The sequence below is a fragment of the Phocoena phocoena genome, chromosome 21, assembly GCF_963924675.1.
Source record: "Phocoena phocoena chromosome 21, mPhoPho1.1, whole genome shotgun sequence".
Lineage (NCBI taxonomy): Eukaryota > Metazoa > Chordata > Mammalia > Artiodactyla > Phocoenidae > Phocoena > Phocoena phocoena.
The window spans coordinates 35,084,071-35,108,725 of record NC_089239.1 but is presented as its reverse complement, the minus strand read 5'-3'; positions in this window follow the sequence as shown (position 1 = coordinate 35,108,725).

Genomic DNA, 24,655 nt, shown 5'->3' with positions numbered 1-24,655 from the left:
CGACATCTTTACGGATAACCACAATTAGGTTTATAGAAATAGAGATTTTGAGCTAAAGCATGTAGATGACAAACACAGAATCAGCGTGAAGTCCCAGATCATTTCACCCTCAAGACTGTGCTCTTCCATTCTCCTACATTGCTGTTTTTCAAATAAAACAAAAACAACAAACAAAAACAAAATCTCACCTTGTTAGTCTGCTTAAGGTAAACAGAGGAACACACGACTGAAAATACACTTGTTTTCACCTACTCAAATGAAGAATGCAGGTGTCACGCCTTAGGCCGAGTGTCTTGAACTAAAGTGTTCTATTGGTGATGATGGAAAGAAAACGATGATTCGGAAGAAGATGTTAAGGAAAGAATGGACAATGTTTGGTGCATCAAAAAGTGTGGTGAAGGGGAGGGATTACCGACAGATGATTAAGGTTTTGAGTCCTGATGGCTCAAAGAATATCGCTGCCACTAAGAATGTTCAGGAAAAATGCAATGAGAGGCGGCAAGGGCAGCAGAACCCACCCTCCCCTCCCCCCCAAAAAAACCCACTAACAGGCAGGTTGGAGATATTTAAAAAATTAAAGAGCGTGGAATCTAACCTCTGTCTGTACAGATCTAAACACGTCGTAGGTGCCATTTCAGTAGAATACGTTTTAGGAAAATAATCTTAAGGTGCTAAATGGTTTTGATGATAAATGAATCACAAGGATGCTAAATTTTAATGCTGGCCATGCCGTTGTACTGTGTGTACAAATTTCTTACATATAATACATCTTGAACTAATCAAAGGGTATGAGGAAGGAAAAGGAACCTGACACAGTTTTAGGAAGAGAGAAGGTGCGAGTGGCCTGAAAGGGCCGTTGGGAGAGGACCAGCTCCCAGAGGCCATCCCCACCCATGCCCACCACCGTGGTCTTAGAAGCAGACCTGCACTCAGCACACAAGAACACAGGAACTTTGCAGTGGCCGCTAGAGAGAAAACGCCCGATGGGCAAACCTTGGCAACACCAGGCCACCGTGAAGGCTTCCTGTGCGCACTCTGAAGACAAGGTGACGAGAATTGTCCCATCACCATATTTACACACTGCGTATCTGTGCACTTGTTCTGAAGAAGAATGTTTCTCAATGGGTCTTCTTGAGGCAAAAGAAAAGCAACAGGAAAAATGACAGAGAAACACATAGTGCTACTTTTTCCTTCAAATCAGTGCAATAAAAAAACATAGAGCAGGATTAAGAGACTATAGCAGAAAATGATTGAAGGATACTACGGAAAGTAGATTTATACACCCTGAAATTCTTTTCATTGTAAATCAGCTGTGATGTAAAAATAATTTAAAACGTCTTTCATTTAAACAAACTGTGGTATATGCAGTATTCAACAGGTACTGAAAATACAACATGGCCTGAAGAACTCCTTAAAAAGAAATTGGATTTAGACCTTGTGTCATAACACTTTAGCACTTCCTTTTGATTTGGCATTCATAGCCTCTAACAAGCTCCTAAGAACACTGTATTTTCTAAAATCTAGTATCCTCAACTTAAAAATAGCAGGAATTTAATAAATTCTGGGGCCAATGATAGTTTCATCTCCTAATTAAGAACAAACCATTGAATTTTCCCTATCAGCTACTCCTTGATGGAATTCCAACTTGAGAAGCCTCGTTTTATCCTTCCTCTTTTTCAAGAAACATGATGGCAACAAAACCACCGGCTAGAGAAAGTGTTTCAAATGGGAAACCTTGTTTGGGCGATGACGCATTGTTATCGAGGGTCCACCTACATTAAAGTTTTACATATTTGTTTGCTAGCAGAATACGATGAGATAAACAGAACACACAGCAAGGAACCTAGGATTAAACAAAATAAATCTCTCCTGACTTGAACCTAATAACAGGCTCCAAAAGCTCTCATGAATTATTAGCTTCAAAATCATTCAACATGTCTGCAACACAGAGTGTGTCGCTGAGGTACCTGCGGTTCACCTGAGCAACCGTATCACCAAAATGTGCCAACAGAAACTGTCAGTGGCGATGCCACCTTGCAATCAGTCACACCTGTTTCTGAATTATAACGTGTCTGAGAGCTATTGTTTCATCTGCTTCTGACTGCACATCATTTAAAACTTCATATTCTCACAGACAAAGAAAAAGCAGAAACATTTGTCAGCTCCGGCTTCCTCTTTATGAAGACCCACTGTTTCCACAGCACCTTCTGGCTTCCTTATTTTAATTTGTGTCTCAGAAATCCTTTTCTCCCCCTGGACTACGTGTGATGCATAGTTTATGAACACAGTAGTATAGCTGATTCTCAATTATCTGTCCGAATGGAAACCAATGGTGGTTCCGATTACCCCAAATCATTTTATATTTGATTTTCAAATACATTATATGCATTTTCCCTGGGAGGTTTACATTCCTGCTAATGCTTTGCTGGAACTAATATTAAAATATGTTTGCATTCTTTGAGCTCATACCAATTGGCAGCAGTAGGACGCAGCCCAGCAGTGGGTGACAGGGGTCAGTTAGACTGGGGTTAAACGTTTCTATGAAGAATTGTCAACGTGGGCTTTCCAAGTGTGGGTAATTGAGAGGTGGTTACATAAGATATTAGTTATTTTTTTAAATCCTGAAGGAAAAAAATCTCTGAAGTACTTTAATGGAAAAGACCATATTTTAAAATGTTAAGTAAAAGATTTTCAGTAACATTTGCAAGTGTTTACAGTTACAATTTTATTATTAGAGATAGCTATATATATTTTTATCTTGATATGATACTAAGAAACGACTCAGTGTGATTGGTTATTAAGGATTATTTGGTATCCCGATGTATCAGAATTAGAACAAAAGGCAATGGTGAACTAATTAGCTCTATCTATTTTAAAAAATTAAATCACCTCATTGACTATTCTCTTCCCTCACTTCTGTTCTCACCACACTCTTAAAAAATGTGTAAATATTCAGTTTAATGATTGGACTTACGTTCTTTCCTACCATCCTGATACTTAAATTTCAGGAAGATAAGATCATATTTGTTCTTCATTATTTAGGAAGAATATATAATTGTAGTAAGTACTTAAAATATTATGCTGTTCATTCATTGTTGATATGCTTTTAGTTAAGAAAGAACATATATTGTTATAGCCGTCAAACTATGGCTAAAATTGGCATTTGTGCTTTATCAGCGTAAGATTAAAACTAGCTCAAAAAGTTATTTCTCCTGGGAACCCGATTGAAAAATCGGGAAGCCAACACCTGTGTTGTAATTGATGCTCACCTCCATGTTGGATTTATAAGACCTGGCAGTAAGCGAGGCCTGACGGACAGCAGGTGGCTGGCGGCTGAGTTTAGTGGGAAAAAGCAGATTGTGGATTAACATCATGGATATCAGAAAAGCACAGTCCAAGGCAAACTGAGAGAGCTGGTCATCACACAGGAAGAAATGTCTCAGACATTAAGTCAGGAAGAGCTCTGAGCTGAGAAATCCAATCCGCTGATAGCAACTTGAATGAAAAGCTGCTCAGACAATTCCTAACTCTATATCTTAAGGCCCTTTCTGCTCTTCTGTCTCCTATTTCTGTATCTTCTGGTCCTCCCCCATTCCTCCCCCTCCCCCTTCCCCTTCTCGGTGTTTTCTAAGAGCCCCAGGTATATCCAGAAAGCTCTGTGCTCTTGGTGACCCAATACATCCGAACTCAGGTAGAAGAAAGCCAGACTTTGACTGGATACTCATGAAGAAATTTCTGGACAAAATGTGGAGAGACAGGAAGAAAAGAGAGGACAGGCATACATTTTATGAGACAGAATCTAGGAAAAAATAGTGGAGGTTCTACCTCTTTAGGTAGAACAACTTTTGTAGTCGCCTTGTTCAAACCTGATGGCAGATAATCTCGTGGAGTGTGTACTCACGATGGCACAGAGCTGAGTGTAGTCGAGTGTTGGCTGGGATGGGGGCAGAGAGGGAGATAAGCAGGGACCTCTAATCTGCAGATGGCCCAGCTGGACAGCTAAGCGGATACAGGGGACAGTGGCACCCTTGAAGCCCTTCAGTGATGAAAGGCTTTGGGTATTTTTGAATCACGGATTATACAAAATAACACACAGATAGTTTCACCCCAATCCTCACATGCAGAGAGGTTTGAGCTTTGCTATGAAAAGAGAACATACTTTTAGTAGGAGATCAAAGACTAGGGACCTTAGATGTGCTCTTCAATGAATCAGTTCTTCTGCCTTGTTGGATTCAGTCCTCTAAATCTAGGCCAAGCCAGTTAATCTAAAATTTTCCGGGTGAAATTACAAAACCTAGGAGTTCTTTATGCCATCACTCACCACAGCTAATCTATCTGCAATCCCGTTAGTTTTAAACATACACACTTCTCTCCATCCATCTTCTACTTTCCTAATCTAAGTGACATCACTCACTCTTTTCAGAACAACTAAAATAGCTTCACCGCTTGCCTTACTTGCCTACAACTCATTGCTCACAGAGCCGCCAGGGTTCCTTCACCAGCATAAATCAGGTCTGCCGCTCAAAAGCTTCACCTGCTTCCCGGTGCTCCTAGGACAAACCACGATGGCTCTACCGTGGCCTAGGAGACCCTCTACGTGGGATTGGAGGCCGCTTCTGCAAGCCTACCTCGGACAATTACCTCCCCGGCTTGCTGCTCTCCAGGTCAAGGGAGGCCCCGTCTCGGGGTTTTTGCACTTGTTTTTCCCTCTGCCTGGAATGCTCGTCGCCCAGTTCTTTGCTTGCATGTCTCATTTTCATCCTTTCCACACGGTTACTTTGGATTTTATTTCCTTCATAACATCCATCATTATATTAATGTCTTATTGCTTTACATTATTATTATTTGTATATATCGTATAGCTTACCACACCAAAATTTAAGAGAGGAACTAAGAAGTGTTCTTCACTCAGCTCCTATACGAAAGCCCGCCACGCAGTTCATACTCAACAAGTGATTGTTGAATAAATGCGTGAAAGGTGGTGTCCTGCCACGAGGACCCACCTTTCACACTATCAAACTTCTAAATTACGAATTCAGACAAATGGTCAACCTGAAATTGAGGCAAACAGGGAGCCGTTAGGACATCTAGATTTTGTCCTAGAACTAGAGACCTAAAATTCTTTCCATTGGTACAATTATCATCAAAGTAATCCTTAAAGCAAGTACGTTGCATTGTGTAGGGAGCTGGGGTTCTGACTCTTGGTTGTAACTGTATCCCGATGATGCATCCTGGTCGCTATCAACCCAGGCACTGGGGTTCCTGGAAAGAGAGTAGCCAAGACCAAGAGGAACAGGCCAGTTGTGGGAGCGTCATCTTCCATATCTGCCATTTTGTTCTTTGTCTCATGAGCTGTAGCAGGTACTTTGCTGAAGGGGGCAGTGGGGCTGTTATTACTGTTAAATACCCTTAACGGAGGGGCTGGATATTCCCAGACATACACCAGAGCAGAGAGTTCAGCGACGAATCATGGACCAGCCCAACCAGCATTAACCCAAGAGCCGGACAGTTATTCTGTTTGTACTGAACTAGTGAATTTGGAGAAGCTGCTCAGTTGCTCTAGATTTTGAACTTTAAAGTTATACATTTTGAACAGATTTCTCTCTTATAAACATTGTCAAAAAGGAATTTTTAAGTAAACATGTTATTAAACGTTTTAGAGTTACAGATTTATTGTAAAGATAGTACATATATAGAGCCCCTATCCAGTTTCCCACATTATCTGTATATCTGCCACACTTAACAAACCGATATTGATATATTCCTCTCAAGTCTTTGTGTAAATTTCCTCAGTTTTCCCTCATGTCCTTTTTCTGTTCCAGGATCCCATCCAGGACACCACATTACATTTAGTCAGTGTGCCTCCTTAGAATTCTCTTGGCTGTAACTGGTTCTCAGACTTTCTTTGTTTCTGATGATTTTGACAGTTGGAGGAATACTAGTCAGGTGTTTTGCAGAGTGTCCCACCCTTGGGATTTGTCTGTTGTTTTTCTCATGACTAGACTGGGACAGTGGGTTTTGGAGAGGAAGACCTCGGGGGAAGTGCCATTCTCATCCCATCATATCAAGGGCACCCACTATCAACATGACTTAAACATGGCTGCCTGGCCTGAACTAGGTTTGCTAGGCTTCTCCACTGCAAAGTTACTCTTCTTTTGAAGAATGTCTCTACACACTGCCCCCACTTAAGGAGTGGGCATTATATTTCACCCCCTTTAAAGGGGAACAATGACATATATTATTCAGAATTTTTCTCCATAGATTTGTCTCTTCATGTATTCAATCATTTGCTTATATCAGTGTGACTCAAGGACATTTATTTTATACTTTGGATTAAAACCTAATACTACTTTCCTTAAAAAACTACAAATAGAACTACCATATGACCCAGCAATCCCACTACTGGGCATATACCTTGAGAAAACCATAATTCAAACAGAGTCATGTACCAAAATGTTCATTGCAGCTCTATTTACAATAGCCCGGAGATGGAAACAACCTAAGTGTCCATCATCGGATGAATGGATAAAGAAGATGTGGCACATATATACAATGGAATATTACTCAGCCATAGAAAGAAACGAAATTGAGCTATTTGTAGTGAGGTGGATGGGCCTAGAGTCTGTCATACAGAGTTAAGTAAGTCAGAAAGAGAAAAACAAATACCGTATGGTAACGCATATATATGGAATCTAAGAAGAAGAAAAAAAAAAGTCATGAAGAACCTAGGGGTAAGACAGGAATAAAGACACAGACCTACTAGAGAATGGACTTGAGGATACGGGGAGGGGGAAGGGTGAGCTGTGACAAAGTGAGAGAGAGGCATGGACACATATACACTACCAAACGTAAAATAGATAGCTAGTGGGAAGCAGCTGTGAGGGAGACACAAGAGGGAGGAGATATGGGAACATATGTATATGTATAACCGATTCACTTTGTTATAAAGCAGAAAGTAACACACCACTGTAAAGCAACTATACTCCAATAAAGATGTTTAAAAAAAAATATATATATATATATAATACTACTATATTTTACTACTTCATTTTGTTGCTCAAATTGTTTCAGCTTTGGCCACTGGGGATTCTTTCTATTAGCTCCTACGGGACTTTGACATCTCCCCATCATAGTGTTTTGTTTTGTTTTTAGCATCTCCTTACTTTCTGGAACAACAAGATGCTCCAGGCTCATCTTATGTATTTCCTGTCCCCAGTCCTAGAATCAGCCATGTCTCCAAGGAGCCCTGGTTCCTTTCATTGTAAAATGGTATTAGAAACCAAGATCTGGGTGCTTGGTATTTCAAACAAAAATTCTGATAAATAATTTATAATGTGCCCAAATAGCTGTATTTATAAAATAAAAAAATAACTCCACTCTGAACTATCATATAAATGTTATCAACTTATTTTTAGGTCAGCTATGGAAGCAAGGATAATTTCACCATATATCATACAGCAACTAACCTATGTCCGTTTTCAAAATACAAATCTAGGCTTGTGGAAAAAATTAGTGACAGAAGGGTAAATTTCTTTTTCTTGTCCATCTGTGTTAACCAAATATAGCAATTATTTTTCTACTTCTAAGATCTGGAGATCTGGGACATGTCCTTTTTTTTCTTTTTTTTTTTTCTTTCCCTACCTCAAATGAATAAGAAAAATGAACGAAAAGTCACTAACATGGATTTTCACTGATATAAATATTGTTTTACTGAATGGAGATACCCAACTCATTAAGAAGAGACAATCTTATTTTCTTGCTTTGGTCCCTTGTTATTTACAAAACAAGCTCTTCCTTTTCAAAATTAATCTTAAGAATGATAACTTATCTCCTACCATCATTCAACTTGCTTTAATTATTGGTAATTTAACAAATTTTAACCACACCAAGGAAATTTAATTTCACATATATATATATATATAATCATTTTTCGTAATTTAAATAGAGTTGAAGAACTTTGGGTAATTGAAACTTTATTTCAATTACACAGGAAAGTTCAACTCCATCAACACTTCCCCTTCTATCTCATTTCCCCCAATTGACTGGTTCTTCCAATAATGAAGAAAAACATTAAAAGTACTTTGACAACACATTGCTGGGGACTCGGTGGTCAGCAAGTCGCCTACCTAGGACATAGCCTGCCAGGATTATCTACTGGGTGTGGAAAGTATGAAGGGGAGGATAGGTGCTGGATTTTAGCCTATTTATGGGATATTATAAAAGATTTATATCCCCTAAATATGGTCATACATAAAACATTTTAGTTACTACTCACTTTTTTCCCCAATAGTCAAATAAAGAAGGCAGTTGGTTTTGCATAATCTTAATAATTAAATAGCTAAGCCAATTAGATTATACCTGCTATTGTGTTCATTCAGGATTTATTTAGAACAAGGACAATTATTTGGGGTCAAGATTCAAAAGGAGGCAAATGGTAAGAAAAGCTACTTCAAATTCTCCCATGAAAGGGGGAAAAGAGTATGAATATTTGAATCGAGGAAGACAAAGGGGAGATACTCATAGGCCTCTTCCTTGGTGCGCACTGGGCACTAAACTAGCTATACTTCTTGGATTGAGTTCTTTCTGTTTTAAATTGTGCATTGGTTTCAACATACCTTGTATATGCATATTCCATTGGCTGACTCAGATGTCACTGCTTCCTGGAGACCTTTAAGAAACCTAAGCGTGATAGGTGTTCTGGACATGTGCCCCATCATCCTTGATGTTGCCCCCGCCCTGTCATCCATTCTGCTTTTCAACTCTGATCCCCTTTCACTCTATTGACCACGGCATCCTCCATACTCACCCCAGCCCATGGTGGTAGACCCCAGTATTTAACTCGTTCACCTTGGTATTCAGGTGCCTACTAGAGCATTGACGAGATGGATGTTTGATTACATACATGAATGAAGGAAGGAAAGAAAAAGGGACCGAAGCTTATTCATCCCATCGTGATAAGCCAGGCAGCAGGAGTGCTGCGAGAGTAGATCCATTAATCCAGTAATTAAGACACATTTGGTGGACAGTGGATTTAAAACACATCTTTAGCAGTTCAAATAGGACCTTGAATAATAATATTAGTATTTTCTCCTTTGTATCCTTGCCCATTTCTTAGAAGATCTAGCAATTATACATTTGAAAATCATGCCCCATGATTTTGATTCTTGTAATTTAGACACAGCCTGGGCTGAAACAAACAATAAAAACAGGTATATGAAATGCCAAAAGCTCCCCTGCAACCCCTTAAGTACACAAGGAGTATATTTCACATTCCTACAGTGTGGTATGTTTCAAGTAGAGATCTTCCTGTACTTACAATGGGATTACGTCCCAATAAACCCATCATAAGTTGAAAATGTCTTAAGTTGAAAATATACTGAGACTTCCCTGGTGGCGCAGTGGTTGAGAATCTGCCTGCCAATGCTGGGGACACGGGTTCAAGCCCTGGTCTGGGAGGATCCCACATGCCACGGAGCAACTAGGCCCGTGAGCCACGGCCACTGGGCCTGCGCGTCCGGAGCCTGTGCTCCGCAACAAGAGAGGCCGCGATAGTGAGAGGCCCGCGCACCATGATGAAGAGTGGCCCCCGCTTGCCACAACTAGAGAAAGCCCTCGCACAGAAACGAAGACCCAACACAACAAAAAAATAATAAATTAATAAACTCCTACCCCCAACATCTTCTTTAAAAAAAAAAAGAAAAGAATCCACCTGACAATGCAAGGGACATGGGTTCAAGCCCTGGTCCGGGAAGATCCCACATGCCACTGAGCAACTAAGCCCGTGCGCCACAACTACTGAGCCTGCGTTCTACAGCCTGCAAGCCACAACTACTGAAGCCCGCGCACCTAGAGCCTGTGCTCTGCAAAAAGAGAAGCCACTGCAATGAGAAACCGTGCACCGCAATGAAGAGTAGCCCCCCTCGCCGCAACTAGAGAAAGCCTGCACGCAGCAATGAAGACCCAACGCAGCCAAAAATAAATAATTTAAAAAAGAAAATGCATTGAATACACCTAACCTACTGAATGTCACAGCTTAGCCTCACCTACATTAAACGTGCTCAGAACATTACATTAACCTGCAGTTTGGCAAAATCATCTAAAACAAAGCCTACTTTATAATATATTATTGAATATCACATGTAATTCATTGAACTTTGTACTGAAAGTGAAAAACAGAACGGTTGTCTGGGCACAGAATGGTTGAAAGTGTATCGGTCGTTTACCCTTGTGATCACTTGACTGCCGCCATCCAGCATCACGAGAGAGGATCCTACCGCATATCAGTAGCCCAGGAAAAGATCAAAATTCAAAATTCCAAGTAATGTTTCTACTCAATGTGTATCACTTTCACACCATTATAAAGTCAGAAAATTGTAAGTTGAACCATCACAATTGGGGGACTGTCTGTAGTTTTACATTAAGCACTGTGTACAAAAATCTAATTACAAATGTGCTACTGTTGGTGAATTAATGTAGACAGAGTTTCGTGTTGGCTGCATTAACTAATTTTCGTTTTTGTATCACCATAAGTAGGAAGGCCGTGGTGGAAGACAATTTTTCCTAGCCGCCACCTCTTATAAGCTGTGTGACCTTGGGGGAATCACTTAGCTTCTGTGGTCCTTTGTTTCCTAACCTTTAGAATGAAGCTACTAATGTCTACAACACACGGAGGTTGCGTGTGACCAAATATTGTAGGAGAAGCTGCTAACGTAGTGCTTGGAATATAAAATATGCTTACTGACTCTTAACCATCTCCTGTCCCCTTTTCTCTCAGTGTACTTTGAAGTAATAACACAATTTACCTCTGCAATTTTGTAATTCAGTCTTTTTATTAATTCAGACTGGCCTTTTCTTCAGTGGGCTTGAATTAGTGAGATTTACTGACTTGTTCGCGTTTTTACAAGGACCCAGGTGCTCAGCATTTTCTTCTAGCTTATTTGACACTCGTGAATTATAATGCATGTGTAGTGGCAGAATGTCTCAGGTAGAAGCTCTTCTCAGAAAATACTTGGCCATATTCCCAGGGTAAACTGTAGTCATGATGGCAATATAAAATTCTGACTTGACCATTGAACCATGAGTCGGGAAACTTGAAAGTGATTTCTAACTGTGCTGTGGACTCCCTTTCCTCATCAAAGCCCAGGGTTGCTGTACCTCGGTATTTTGGGAGAGGTTATCTTTCTTTGCCTCTTTTGGAGGAGACTGAGGTTTATAACGGAGTTTGAACTCACTTAAGAAAGACAAACGTAAACATATAAAGTTTTATTACCCTTGTTAAAGGGAGGAGTTGCTTAGTCAGTACCAGCTGACCTGTCTGGAGTTAGTAAGTTGATGAAGCTCTGATTAAGGTTTTATGAGGCAATCTGTAACACAGAACAGAGGTCACCAGGGTCCCTTCCTATTTCCCCGTTCCATATTTCTTACTGCAAATTAATTTAGTACTCTCATGAAACACTGCCCTTTTTTTAATCCATTGGCAAAAAACCCATGTGCCTCTACTCCATAAAGACATCCTTTTTTGAATAATTCTACCCACGAGAACCTAGAGTGGGACAGAATAATGAAAGCTATTTCAAAGGTATATTAACTACTAATGCTGTGGAATGTCCTAGAAGAATCAAATAATTGAATGGCCGAAGTGTCTAAAGAACCAATGACAGGGCAGAAATAAAGAAACTGGCCCCTTCCTCATTGGAGAAATGAAGATTTATTTCTAATTTGACAGTTTCTCATCTGAACTGCCTATCACCCAAAGGGTAGTCGATGGTGCCATAGGCTGGAATGCCTTTTTTTAACTTGATGTGATAATATCTCCGACTCTTATGTATATATTTTTTGAAAAGGTACATCTATAGTGATGAAATTCTAGAATATTCTTCTCTTGGAGGCACTGCAGTAATATCATCTCGGAGAGATCAGGCAGAATTGGCCCCTTAAGATGAGGAATGAGAAGCCTGCTCAGGACACACAAATTTCTGACCTTCGTAACGCTGAGCGCTGCAATTACCCCTCTTGCTGAAACAGGAAGTGGCGAGGCCCTCCAAAAGGCAGCAGTGATTTTCAAAGGGAAAAAAAAGTGGGCGTCTGACTGGAGGACGTTGAAAGACACATGTTAAGGAGGGAGGCTCAGAAGACTGTATTTATTGAGCACTTATTATACTACCAGGAACTGTGCTAGGTACATGGGATTCAGCAGAAAACAAGTTGAGATATGATTTTTTAGCTCACATTTCATATGTTGTAGTCCAGTGGGACAGACCGCCAGGAGTTAGAAGTCTGTGATGAGATGCTGAGGGGACGTTTTTCTTTCATTCCGGAAATCTGGCTAGCATCCCAGGTTGAGAAAGGAGAGGCAAATACCCCTCCCATTAAAAATAGCTCCAGGGGCAGCCAATAGTTGCAGTCGGACTTCTGTGCACCCCCGGGAGGCTGCAGACCCTGCCTCACCAACTCATTCCCTGCATGTAAGGGCAGAACTGGGGAGGGAAGAAGGGGCGGGGGTCCTTGGCCTGCGGTGAATGTACTGCTCAGGTGAGAGGCTTTTCCTTCCCTCCCAGAGGAGGAACGCCAGGGGTAGTTCCTTCCTCCAAAGGCAGGTGGACGCCAGTGTGACTTGTGTGTGAAGGGGAGACAAGCACCCCGCTTTCTGGTTCCAAATATCTAGTTAGGGTATAGATTTGCTGATTGATTATTTATTGGTTGATTTATTTATTCATTTACTTAAACTAAAAATTTATTGAAGAACTAATATGTACCTGCCAGGTATTGTTACAAGCCCTAAAAATACTGAGATGAGCCAAGTGAAGTCTCTGACCTCATGCATGAAGGTTACTTCTTGTATGTTTTTATGTTTACGTGTTAGGGTGTGGTGTGTGGTTTATGGAGATTGAAAAGAAGCACTTAGATACTATCTCAGGTGGTGACAACTGTTGTAAAGAAAACCAAAGCAAGGATGAGAGAATGAGGCGATTGGCATCTAATGCGGGTGGTTGGGGAAGACTTCCTGATGAGATGGTGTTGGTACAGAGTCTAAGGAAGTAAGTCTAAGAGCCATGCAGGTGCTAGGAGAGCATCGGGGCAGATGGAGGAAACAGAAATCACACAGTCCTGAGGCAGGGCCATGCTGGGCGTGTCCAAAGAGCTGACGGGTCGATGCAAGGCCGGTGTGGCTGGAGCGAAGTGCTGGGCGAGCAGGTTGTAGAACTGGTGAGTTGAATCACTCTGCCCCGTAAGCCTCTGCAAAGAATCTGTCTTCTACTTGGAATGAGAAGGGAAGCAGCCATGTAAGGCTTCTGAGCACAGGAGTGATGTGATCTAACTCCCATTATCACGGGATCACCCACTTATTTTGTGAAGATAGTCTGTAGGGGCCAACAGTCCCAGCTGGAAGCTAGTTAGAAGGCAAGAGTCTAGGGGAGAGATAACAGCTCGGCCATGATGCTGACCAGCTTTGGGGTCTATCTTTTTTGTGGTAGCTTTGTCTGGTTTTGGTATCAGAGTGACAATGGCCTCCTAAGATGAGCTCGGGAGTGTTCCTTCCTCTGCAGTTTTCTGGAATAGTTTCAGAAGGACAGGTGTTAACTCCTCTCTAAATGTCTGACAGAATTCACCTTTGAAGCCACCTGGTACTGGATTTTTATCTGTTGGGAGTTTTTAATCAATTTCAATTTCAGTGCTTGTAATTGGTCTGTTCATATTTTATTTCTTCCTGATTCAGTCTTGGGAGAGTGTACCTTTCTAAGAATTTGTCCATTTCTTCTAGGTTGCCCATTTTATTGGCATAGAGTTGCTTGTAGTAGTCTCTTATGATCTTTTGCATTTCTGCAGTGTCAGTTGTAACTTCTCCCTTTTCATTTCTAATTTTATTGATTTGAGCCCTCTCCCTTTTTCCTGATGAGTCTGGCTAAGGGGGTTTATCAATTTTATCTTTTCAAAGAACCAGCTTGTGGTTTCATTTATTCTTTTCTGGGATGTTCTTCGTCTTGATTTCATTTATTTCTGTTTTGATCTTTATGATTTCTTTTCCTTCCATTAACTTTGCATTTTGTTTGTTCTTCTTTCTCTAGTTGCTTTAGGTGTAAGGTTAGTTTGTTTGAGATTTTTCTTGTTTCCTGAGGTAGGCTTGTATCACTATAAACTTCCCTCTTAGAACTGCTTTTGCTGCATCCCACAGGGTTTGGATCATTGTGTTTTCATTTTCGGTTGTCTCTAGGTACTTTCTGATTTCCTTTTTGATTTCTTTAGTGATCCACTGGTTGTTTAGTAGCATACTGTTTAGCCTCCACGTGTTGTTGTTTTTAGCAGTTTTTTTCTTGTAGTTGGTTTCTAATCTCATAGCGTTGTGGTCAGAAAAGATACTTTACATGATTTCAATTTTCTTACGTTTGCCAAGGCTTGCTTTGTGGCCCAGCATGTGATCTATCCTGGAGAATGTTCCATGTGCACTTGAAAAGAACGTGCATTCTGCTTTTGGGTAGAATGGTCTATGAGTATCAGTTAAGTCCATCTGGTCTAATGTGTCATTTAAGGCCTGTGTTTCCTTATTGATTTTCCATCTGAATGATCCATTCATTGACATAAGTGGGGTGTTAAAGTCCCCTGCTATTACTGTGTTACTCTACGTTTCTCCTTTTATGTCTCTTAGCATTTGCCTTATATGTTGAGGTGCCCCTATGTTGGATGCATATACATTTATAATTGCTATATATTCTTCTTGGATTGATCCCTTGAGCATTATGTAGAGTCCTTCTTTGTCTCTTGTAACAGGCATTATTTTAAAGTTTTTTGTCTGACATGAGTATTGCTACTCTCGCTTTCTTTTGATTTCCATTTGCATGGAATAGCTTTTTCCATCCCCTCACTTTCAAGTCTGTATGTGCCCCTAGATCTGAAGTGAGTCTCTGGTAGGCAGCATATATGAGAGTCTTGTTTTTGTATCCACTCATCCAGTCTGTGTCTTTTGGTTGGAGCATTTAACCTGTTTATATTTAAGGTAATTATTGATATGTGTGTTCTTATTGCCATTTTGTTAATTGTTTTGGATTTGTCTTTACAGGTCTTTTTTCTTCCTTTCCTCTTTTGTTCTCTCGTGATTTAATGACTATCTTTAGTGTGGTGTTTGAATTCCTTTCTCTTTTTTGTGTTTATATCTATCATAGGTTTTTGGTTTGCAGTTTTGATACAGCAGGCTATATACATGCATTATTGCTTTAAGTTGCTGATCTCTTAATTTTGAATGTATGTCAAACATCCTGCGTTTGTACTCTCCTCCTCTGATGATTGCTGGTTTTGATATTGTATTTGTGTGTGGATGATTTCCTACCTTTACCATATGTTTGCCTTTACCAGTGAGCTTTCCCTCTTCGCAGTCTTCTTGTTTCTAGCTTTAGTTTCTTGGCCTTTTCTTTTCCGCCTAGAGAAGTTCCTTGAACATTTGTTGTAATGCTGGTTTGGTGGTGCTGAATTCTTTTAGCCTTTGCTCTGTCTGAAAGCTTTTGATTTCTCCGTCAAATCTCGAGGAGAGCCTTACTGGGTAGAGTGTTCTTGGTTGTAGGTTTTTTCTCCTTTCATCACTTTAAATATATCATGCCACTTCCTCCTGGCCTGCAGAGTTTCTGCTGAAAAATCAGCTGGTAACATTATGGGCATTCCCTTGTATGTTTTGTTGCTTTTCATCTTGTTGCTTTTAATAGTTTCTCTTTATATTTAATTTTCATCAATTTGATTACTATGTGTCTCTGCATGTTCCTCCTTGGGTTAATCCTGTATGGGACTCTCTGTGCTTCTTGGACTTGGGTGACTATTTCCTTTCTCATGTTAGGGAAGTTTTCAGCTACTATCTCTTCAGATATGTTCTTGGGCCCTTTCTCTCTCTATTCTCCTCCTTGGACCCCTATAATATTAGTGAATGTTTGTGCATTTGATGTTGTCCCAGAGGTCTCTTAAACTGTCCTCATTTCCTTTCACTCTTGTTTCTTTATCCTGTGGCAGTGATTTCCACCATTCTGTCTTCCAACTACTTATCTATTCTGCCTCATTTATTCTGCTATTGATTCCTTCTAGTGTATATTTCATTTCAGTTATTGTATTCTTCAACTGTTTTGTTCTTAATATTTTCTAACTCTTTATTAAAAACTTCTTGTAACTTCTCACTCCATGCATCCATTATTTTCTGAGTTCTTGGATCATCTTTACGATCATTACTCTGAACTCTTTCTCAGGTAGACTGCCTATCTCCACTTCACTTAGTTGTTCTTCTGGGGTTTTATCTTGTTCCTTCATCTGGAACATATTCCTCTGCTGTCTCACTTTGTCTAAATTTCGATTTGTATTTTTATATATGTGGAAGATTAGTTATATTTCTCAACCTTGGAGAAATGGCCCTTTATAGAGGATGTCACATGTCCCAGAAGTACACTCCCCTTTCACCAACCAAGGGCTAGGGACCAGCTGGTCCCAGGGTAGGTTTTGATCTGTGTTTGCAGATTCGGTTCTGCAGGCTCTGCCAGATCATGGTTCTCTTGCTTCTGGTGTCTGCCCCCTAGTGGGGGAGGCTCTTCTAGAGGCTTATGCAGGCTTCCTGGTGGGAGGGGCCGGTGCTTGCCCACTGATGGGTAGAGCTGTGCCTTGGCCCTCTGGTGGGCAGGGCTGTGTCAGGAGGCCTGTCTAGAGGAAGTGGTGGACTCAGGATGTCTTTAGGCAGTCTGTCTGCTGATGGGTGGGGCTTTGTTCCCACCCTCTTGGTTGTTTGGCCTGAGATGTCCCAGAACTGGAGCCTACAGGCTGTTGGGTGGGACTAGGTCTTGGTGCCAAAAGTGAGCACCCAGGAGAGCTCACGCCGACGAACACTCTCTGATGCCTCTGCCACCAGTGTCCTTGTCCCTAGAGTGAGCCAGAGCCACCCCCCACCTCCCCAGGAGACCAAGACCAGCAAGCAGGTCTGGCCCAGGAGCCTATGAATTCACTGCTTTTGCCCTGGGTCCCAGTGCACATGAGACCTTGTGTGCGCCCTCCAAGAGTGGAGTCTCTGTTTTGTCTAGTTCTGTGGAGTGCCTATAGTCAAGCCCCACTGGGCCCTTTTTTAAAAAAAATTATTTATTTTGGCTGCGTTGGGTCTTCATTGCTGGGCACAGGCTTTCTCTAGTTGGGGTGAGCGAGGGCTACTCTTCATTGTGGTGCACGGGCTTCTCATTGTGGTGGCTTCTCTTGTTGCAGAGCATGGGCTCTAGGCACGCGGGCTCAGTAATTATGGCTCACGGGCTCAGTAGTTGTGTCACGTGGGCTCAGTAGTTGTGGCACACGGGCTTAGTTGCTCTGCGGCATGTGGGATCTTCCCGGACCAGGGCTTGAACCCGTGTCCCCTGCACTGGCAGGTGGATTCTTAACCACTGCACCACCAGAGAAGCCCCCCCACTGGCCTTTAAAACCAAATGCTCTGGGGGCCCCTCCTCCTAACACCAGACCCCAAGGCTGGGGAGCCTGATGTGGGGCTCAGAACTCTGACTCCTCTGGGAGAACTTCTGTGATACAATTATTCTCTAGTTTGTGGGTTGCCTATCCAGGGGGTTATGAGATTTGATTATATCGCAAGTGCACCCCTCCTACCATCTCATGGATTCTTCTTTATATCTTTGGGTGTATTGATAGAATATTTTTTTGGGTAGGTTCCAGTCTTTCTTGTCGATGGTGGCTCAGCAGTTAGTTGTGATTTTGGTGTGCTTGTGAGGGGAGGTGAGCTCAAGGTCCTTCTATTCTGCCATCTTGTCCAGGAACTCTGTAATTCTTTTAAGTTGTCTCTTTTAGAGAAATGGTATGCATCCACATTTTCAGCCTCTCTTTCCAGAAGCTCCATAACTTCAGACACGTTCTTTAATCTGGAGATCTGCTTGCCTGGCCCTTCCTGGAGCCCCTCTCTGTGACCCCCAAACCCCTTTCTCCTGCAGACACTTTAAACTGGGGCCTACCTGAACAGAGGACAAGAGAAATGAAGGGCTGGTGGGAGGAGAGCAGGCTGCATGCCCTGTATTTGGTGGTGCCGCAGGGCTACGTGTGTCCCTGACGTGAACACAGCAAAGCTTAGTTGAGACCGAACGCCACCAACCTCTGCTCCCAAGAAGGTCACCTGGTGGGTCAGGAAGCCTCAGAAGCCAGTGGCTGGAGATAAACACTGTCCACTACTGACAGCTAAGCTTAGAGAAGACATGGGACCCGAGTTGAGCCATTCTGGGGCTGTGTAGCTGGGAGGCTGTCTCTGACCACTTAAGACATCCAAATACATATTCCATGAGAGAGCTGGCATTTCAAGTCAGGCCACACAAAAGACACGGGCAGCCACCTAGGGTGAGCCAGAGAGGCAGAGATTACCAGCAAGGAGCGTGTCAAGCTGTGACTGCTACATAAAGACGCACTCTCCTCTCTGTCTGCATCTCAGGAAGAGTTGGAGCCCACAGGAGAAAGGAGGGAATTCTGGAATCAGATCCAAGATGGGAAGTGCCAAGGAGAACTGGTCTCAGTGTCAGTGCCCATAATGTATGCACAGGTTTGGGACCTGCCTAGGACACCATCCTTAGACTGGAGAGGGAGATGAAGCAGAGCCAGGTGGGGAAACAGTAAATAGGCGGAATATTATTACACACCCGGACAGAGTTTCTGCTCTAATCTGTGTGTAAACATGATGAAGGAACTCCCAGGTACTCTGGGGGTGTAGCTGAAGAAATCCTTCCCACTCTGGGCAGTTTGGAAAACTTTCCCAAGAAATTGGCACTTAGGACCAGAAGCACAGTGGACATTGTTCAAGGAAAGGGGAATACAGCACATTTCAGAAACAGCCAAGTTCGAGGAACTGGGGGAAGGAAGACCTGAGGGCAAGTCACCGTCTGCTATAAAGACCACGTGACCAACAAAGGAACTAAAAATAATCTTACTTTAAAATGTCATCTTCATCTTAGGGCTTAACAGTGGGCTGGTAAATATGTCTGACCTCTTGAAACAAGAAGTTCAAGTTTCCTTGTTTACGATTTGCACCAATTCAGAGAGTACCTTCCTTATAACTCCAAACACCCTGAACACAACCCTATTTAAAAAAACACCTGTTGCATATGTATATAATGTTGTTTCTAAGTTAAAATTAACCATTTAGTTCTCTATATTTGCATTAATCTCAGAATGATTTGGAGTAATTCACTAGATTCATTTTGATCCAATTGGATTTTGTTCCAGGGGTCTGGGTTATGTTTTAGATTTAACACAGGTTTTACCTCTATCGATGATAACAGTGGTTAAAGTTGTCTGTGGTAATTGTGAGCTTAAGATGGGAGTTTATACCAGTGCATTCAATAAGAAAGAGTGTGTAGGTGAAAAGGGAGAAGACGGGTCTGAAGAAAGGTCTGCCCATCCCCAGAAAATTAAGGGAAGATTTTTTTAAAAGATTAAATACAGGAGGATTCACATGAATATGTTTTGATAATATTTCAGACGTAACACTGTGGATTGGGCAGTAGTTTAAGGCTGTCTTGTGCCTACTGTTGAGGGACTAGCTGGAGAAGAGAGAAAGGACCTGGGGAGGGAGGGAGACCCCAGTGGAATTTTTATGCTGGAGAATGAGTGTTGGGGGTTGCTCTCTCTCTTCTGGGGGCCTATTAACTAGAAAACCAGACAGTCTTTAAGGGACCAAAGGAAGGTTGGAAACAAATGCTGGTATTGAAAACATGAGGGAGAATGGGGGCCTTCTGTCCACCTGTCTTTCCCCAGAGGGTGACCGATCACCCATTATGCCCATGAGAAAATATCTGTGCACGAGTGAGTGAACTTTTTGTATTACAGCTTGTGACACACATTTTTCCAAAATCAGAGTCCTGTGTCCACAGTATAGTTGGGAGGTGGAGGGGTGAGGGGCACTGTTACAAAATAAGCCAGAGGCATGAAATTCTTCAATCCCGAGCAGGGCTCCTCGCCTTGAAACACTCTTTTCTGACCCGGTGTTCTCGACGAAACCTTAAGGGCCACATTTATTCTGTCCCTTTAGAACCCAGGACAGGTTTTGAGTAGCCAGATTCCTGCCTCTTCTCCCTGGGGCCCTACTCTTATCTCTGTGAGTTCTCCAGGAACCAAGGGAACTTTACAAGGAGAGGGGACCTTGGTCAGAAGTCTTCTCCCCTAAAATCCTGGGCTGAAGTCTTTTCTTCACGTGTTTGTGAAATGCCATTGGTAGTTTCAGTTAGTAAAGTAGTTACGGAGAGAACTTTGGAAATATATCCAAGTCTTTAGCAAATACTTATAACACCTGAAAATAATTTAATGGAAACAACCAAAGATGCAGAGACTTATATACAGTGTTTTCAAAAGGAAAACAAACTGTATGCTATAAATTAAATGATAGCACAAGAGACCTAAAAATTGTAGCAATCAGGAAACTATATAGCTATTCATAGTCATTCTTGTGGGGGGAAAAGGCTACTAGTATATAAAATGGAAGTTTCCTCTTCACTTAGGTGGCTTCATAAAGCACTGAAGTATTTTAATAGTATTAATTTCTAATCCCTTTACTTTTGCTAATATGTAGATTTAAATATACTCAAATAGGGAATTTTATTCCAAAATTTATATCTTCAACCAAGATCCCACTTCTTCCCTCCAGCAACACATATCATTTCCTATTTAATATTTCCATTTGTATATTCCATCCACACCTAAAACTCAATGTGTTAAAAACTGATCACCATAATGCTTTATTTCAACATATGGTTCAATCATTCACCTTCAAGCCAGGAATTTCAATGTCTTTATTTGTTTATTTATAATATATTTATTCAAGTATGGTTTATTACAAGATATTGAATATAGTTTCCTGCGCTATACAATAGGACCTTGTTTATCCATCCTATATATAATAGTTCACATCTGCTAGTCCCAAATCCCTCCCTCCCCTGCCACCCCCTGCCTGCAGCCACAAGTCTGTTCTCTATGTATGTGAGTTTGTTTCTGTTTCATAGATAAATAATTTGTGTCATATTTTAGATTCCACATGTAAGTGATATCATATATGTCTTTCTCTTTCTGACTTACTTCACTTAGTATGATAATCTCTAGGTCCATCCATGTTGCTGCAAATGGCATTATTTCATTCTTTTTTATGGCTGAGTAATATTACGTTTATATATATATATATATATACATATGTTTGTGTGTGTGTGTATGCCACATCTTCCTTATCCATTTATCTGTCAGTGGACACTTAAGTTGCTTCCACATCTTGGCTATTGTAAACAGTGCCGCTATGAACATAGGGGTGCATGTATCTTTTTGAATTATAGTTTTCTCTGGATATATGCCCAGGAGTGGGATTGTTGAATTATATGGCAACTCTATTTTAGTTTTTTGAGGAACCTCCATACTATTTTCCATAGTGGTTGTGCCAATTTACGTTCCCACTAACAGTGTAGGAGGGTTCCCTTTTCTCCACACCCTCTATAGCATTTGTTATTTGTAGCCTTTTTATTGATGGCCATTCTGACCAGTGTGAGCTGGTACCTCATGGTAGTTTTGACTTGCATTTCTCTAATAATCAGCAATGTTGAACATCTTCTCATGTGCCTATTGGTCATTTGCACGTCGTCTTTGGAGACATGCCTATTTAGATCTGCCTATCTTTTGATTGGGTTGTTTGTTTTTTTGTTACTGAGTTGTATGAACTGTTTGTATATGTTGGATATTACACCCTTGTCAGTCACAAATATTTTCTCGCATTCTGTAGGTTGTATTTTCATTTTGTTTATGGTTTCCTTTGCTGTGAAAAAGCTTATTAGTTTGATTAGGTCCCATTTGTTTATTTTTGATTTTACTTCTATTGCCTTGGTAGACTGACCTTAGAAAACATTGGTAAGATTTATGTCAGAATGTTTTAGCTATGTTCTCGTCTAGGAGTTTTATGGTGTCTTGTCTTATGTTTAAGTCTTTAAGCCATTTTTGAGTTTATTTTTGTGTATGGTGTGAGGGGGTGTTCTAACTTTATTGATTTACATGTGCCTGTCCAGCTTTCCCAACACCGCTTGAAGAGACTGTCTTTTCCCCGTTGTATATTTTTGCCTCCTTTGTCCAAGATTAATTGACCATAGGTGTCCAGTATCATTCTTGATTTGTTGCTGTTTCTTACTTCCCACACTCAAGTATTGTACATTCTACTTTTGGCTGGAGTTTGCCACGGTCATAATCTTGGCCAACAACCAATTCTCAGTGTTACTGCTGGAAAAGTCTAAACCTTAGTCCCCACGTCCAATCTGTCCTCCTGAAATTAGATCTTAATTCTAAGTAACATTTTCAATGCATTTCATGCAAATGGACTTTCCATTTCTTTTAGAACAAATGGATGAATCCATAACATTGTGTATAAAACTCAGCCACTGCATCCCCTGCTTGCTTCTGCGGCCTCTCTCTACTTCTATGATACATTTTTCTTTCTTACCCCGAGGAGGTAATGCTCTTCTTTCTGTAGTATTTTCTCCCCATCACATCTCCCCATCTAATTCTGCTCATCACCTGACTAACTCCCACTCACCCTCAGAGCCAGCAGTGGACAGTCATGGTGAAACTGCGGGGGGGGGGGCGGTCCACATATTTATTTCATGGTTTAAGTTAATGGCACCTTTTGGAGTTGAGAACTAAACAGCAGTAGTGCAGTATCGACAACTCTGCTTCACCCTTCAGGTTTCTGCCTCGGCGGCAGTGGCTGGGGAAGCTTTCTGTCCACCCCTCTCCCCTCTCTTGCATGTACATTTACACACACCTGCGAGGTCTTCCATTTCACTTCTCCACAGCGGCCTGGGCTTCTCCTCTACAGCCCTTAACATTTGCAATTATTTGTTTAATGCCTTTCTTCCCCGTTATACTGAAAGCCCCATAAAGTCAGAATCCCAGCTGTCTTGTCTGCTGTGTTCCCAGAGCCTTCGAAGGTACCTGGAACTTGTGGGTGCTCAGTAAATAAATGGCTAAAGTTCACTCCCTACATGTAAACTCATGATTTAAAATGTAATCTCACGGGGTCTTTAACGTGCTCCCTTCTGAAAGACATGCTGCTTAGGACAGGAAGAGCATAGATAGGGCCAGTCACACCAGCAGAAACAGGCTCTGGGACACGTATGCATACATCTCTAGACATGTGTCACAGCACCAGGCTGAGCCAACAACTGAGGGAGACAGAAGTTTCCCCTGGCTCCTGTGTCTTTTTGGAAGTGCCTCCTGCACTTACCCTTTCTTTCCCTTCTCAGATGATCACGGTAAATCTCTATTTTCCCCTTTCTTTTCTCTATAATTCAGACCACTTCTCTTCTATGGGTCAGTTCAATTAAAGTCACTCTGGTTCTGATTACTTTCTAATCTGCAAGGCAGTACATAACCACATGACATTTAAACATTTAATTGAAGGAAAAATTGATGGTTATTTTGAATGTAATAAAAATTGATGCTAATCGTCATTCACTACGGATAAAAAGGCATGATACACTCTAAAAGTCACTGGAATGGTATCAGAGTAAGACCTGAACAATTAGGGTTGACATTAAAAAAAAAAAAAAAGGAAACGACTTCTAATTTGTGAAACACAGAACTGGCGTGGTGACTATAGGCCTTATGAGGAATCAGAACTTTTTAGACCAGTAACAGATTCACATACATGCAGGCACACACACAAACTCACTTCTCCAAAGCATATAACACGTGCACAGGCAAGATCTTTGTTGTTGAATCAACAGCCACTAAAGGTCAGTTTTGCTTTTATGGTTATGTCTGTTTTGAGGATTAAATTTTTCACAGAATTTGACAGAGAAGATGTATTGTTTTCCAGGTTGTGCATTAAGTGTCCCCTTACAACTCATGACCAGTTGCTTGAATTCACCAATTCTATGCTTGGTAGCAATGGAAAAATAAGGCTTTTTATGTTCTGTCAGCAAGATCTACCTTAGGATCAGTTTGGCTTGTTAAAGCGGATATGAGTTACCTGTAAAATAGTCTTAAGAGAAATAGTGAGAATTCAGCTTTGCCACTTTATGTAGTACAGACTGGTCGCCTCTATTCACTGACAGCTACTAAGGAGAGATCGCTTCCTAAGATCATTACTGGAAATAAGTTCCCTTGTAAAAATTAATCTATTGGTGCCACAGAACGCAAAATTTCACATATTCATTCATCTTATTTATTACCCTATACGTAGGGCTTTTAAGCCTCTAGCTGCCTTGATTTCAGAATGCATGTTTTTATGATCACTGCGAAAGAAATAATAGCTTAATATGCCTTTTCTCTGACACTTAAAATGCTACTTTTAAAAGTATTTATTTTTGGCTGCGTTGTGTCATCTTTGCTGTGCGCGGGCTTTCTCTAGTTGCGGCGAGCGGGGGCTCCTCTTCGTTATGGTGCGCGGGCTTCCCATTGCGGTGGCTTCTCTTGTTGCAGAGCACGGGCTCTAGGTGCACGGGCTTTAGCAGTTGTGGCTCGTGGGCTCAGTAGTTGTGGCTCGTGGGCTCTAGAGTGCAGGCTCAGTAGTTGTGGTGCACAGGCTTGGTTGCTCCGTGGCATGTGGGACCTTCTCGGACCAGGGCTCGAACCTGTGTCCCCGGCATTGGCAGGCGGATTCTTAACCACTGCGCCACCAGGGAAGTACCAAAAT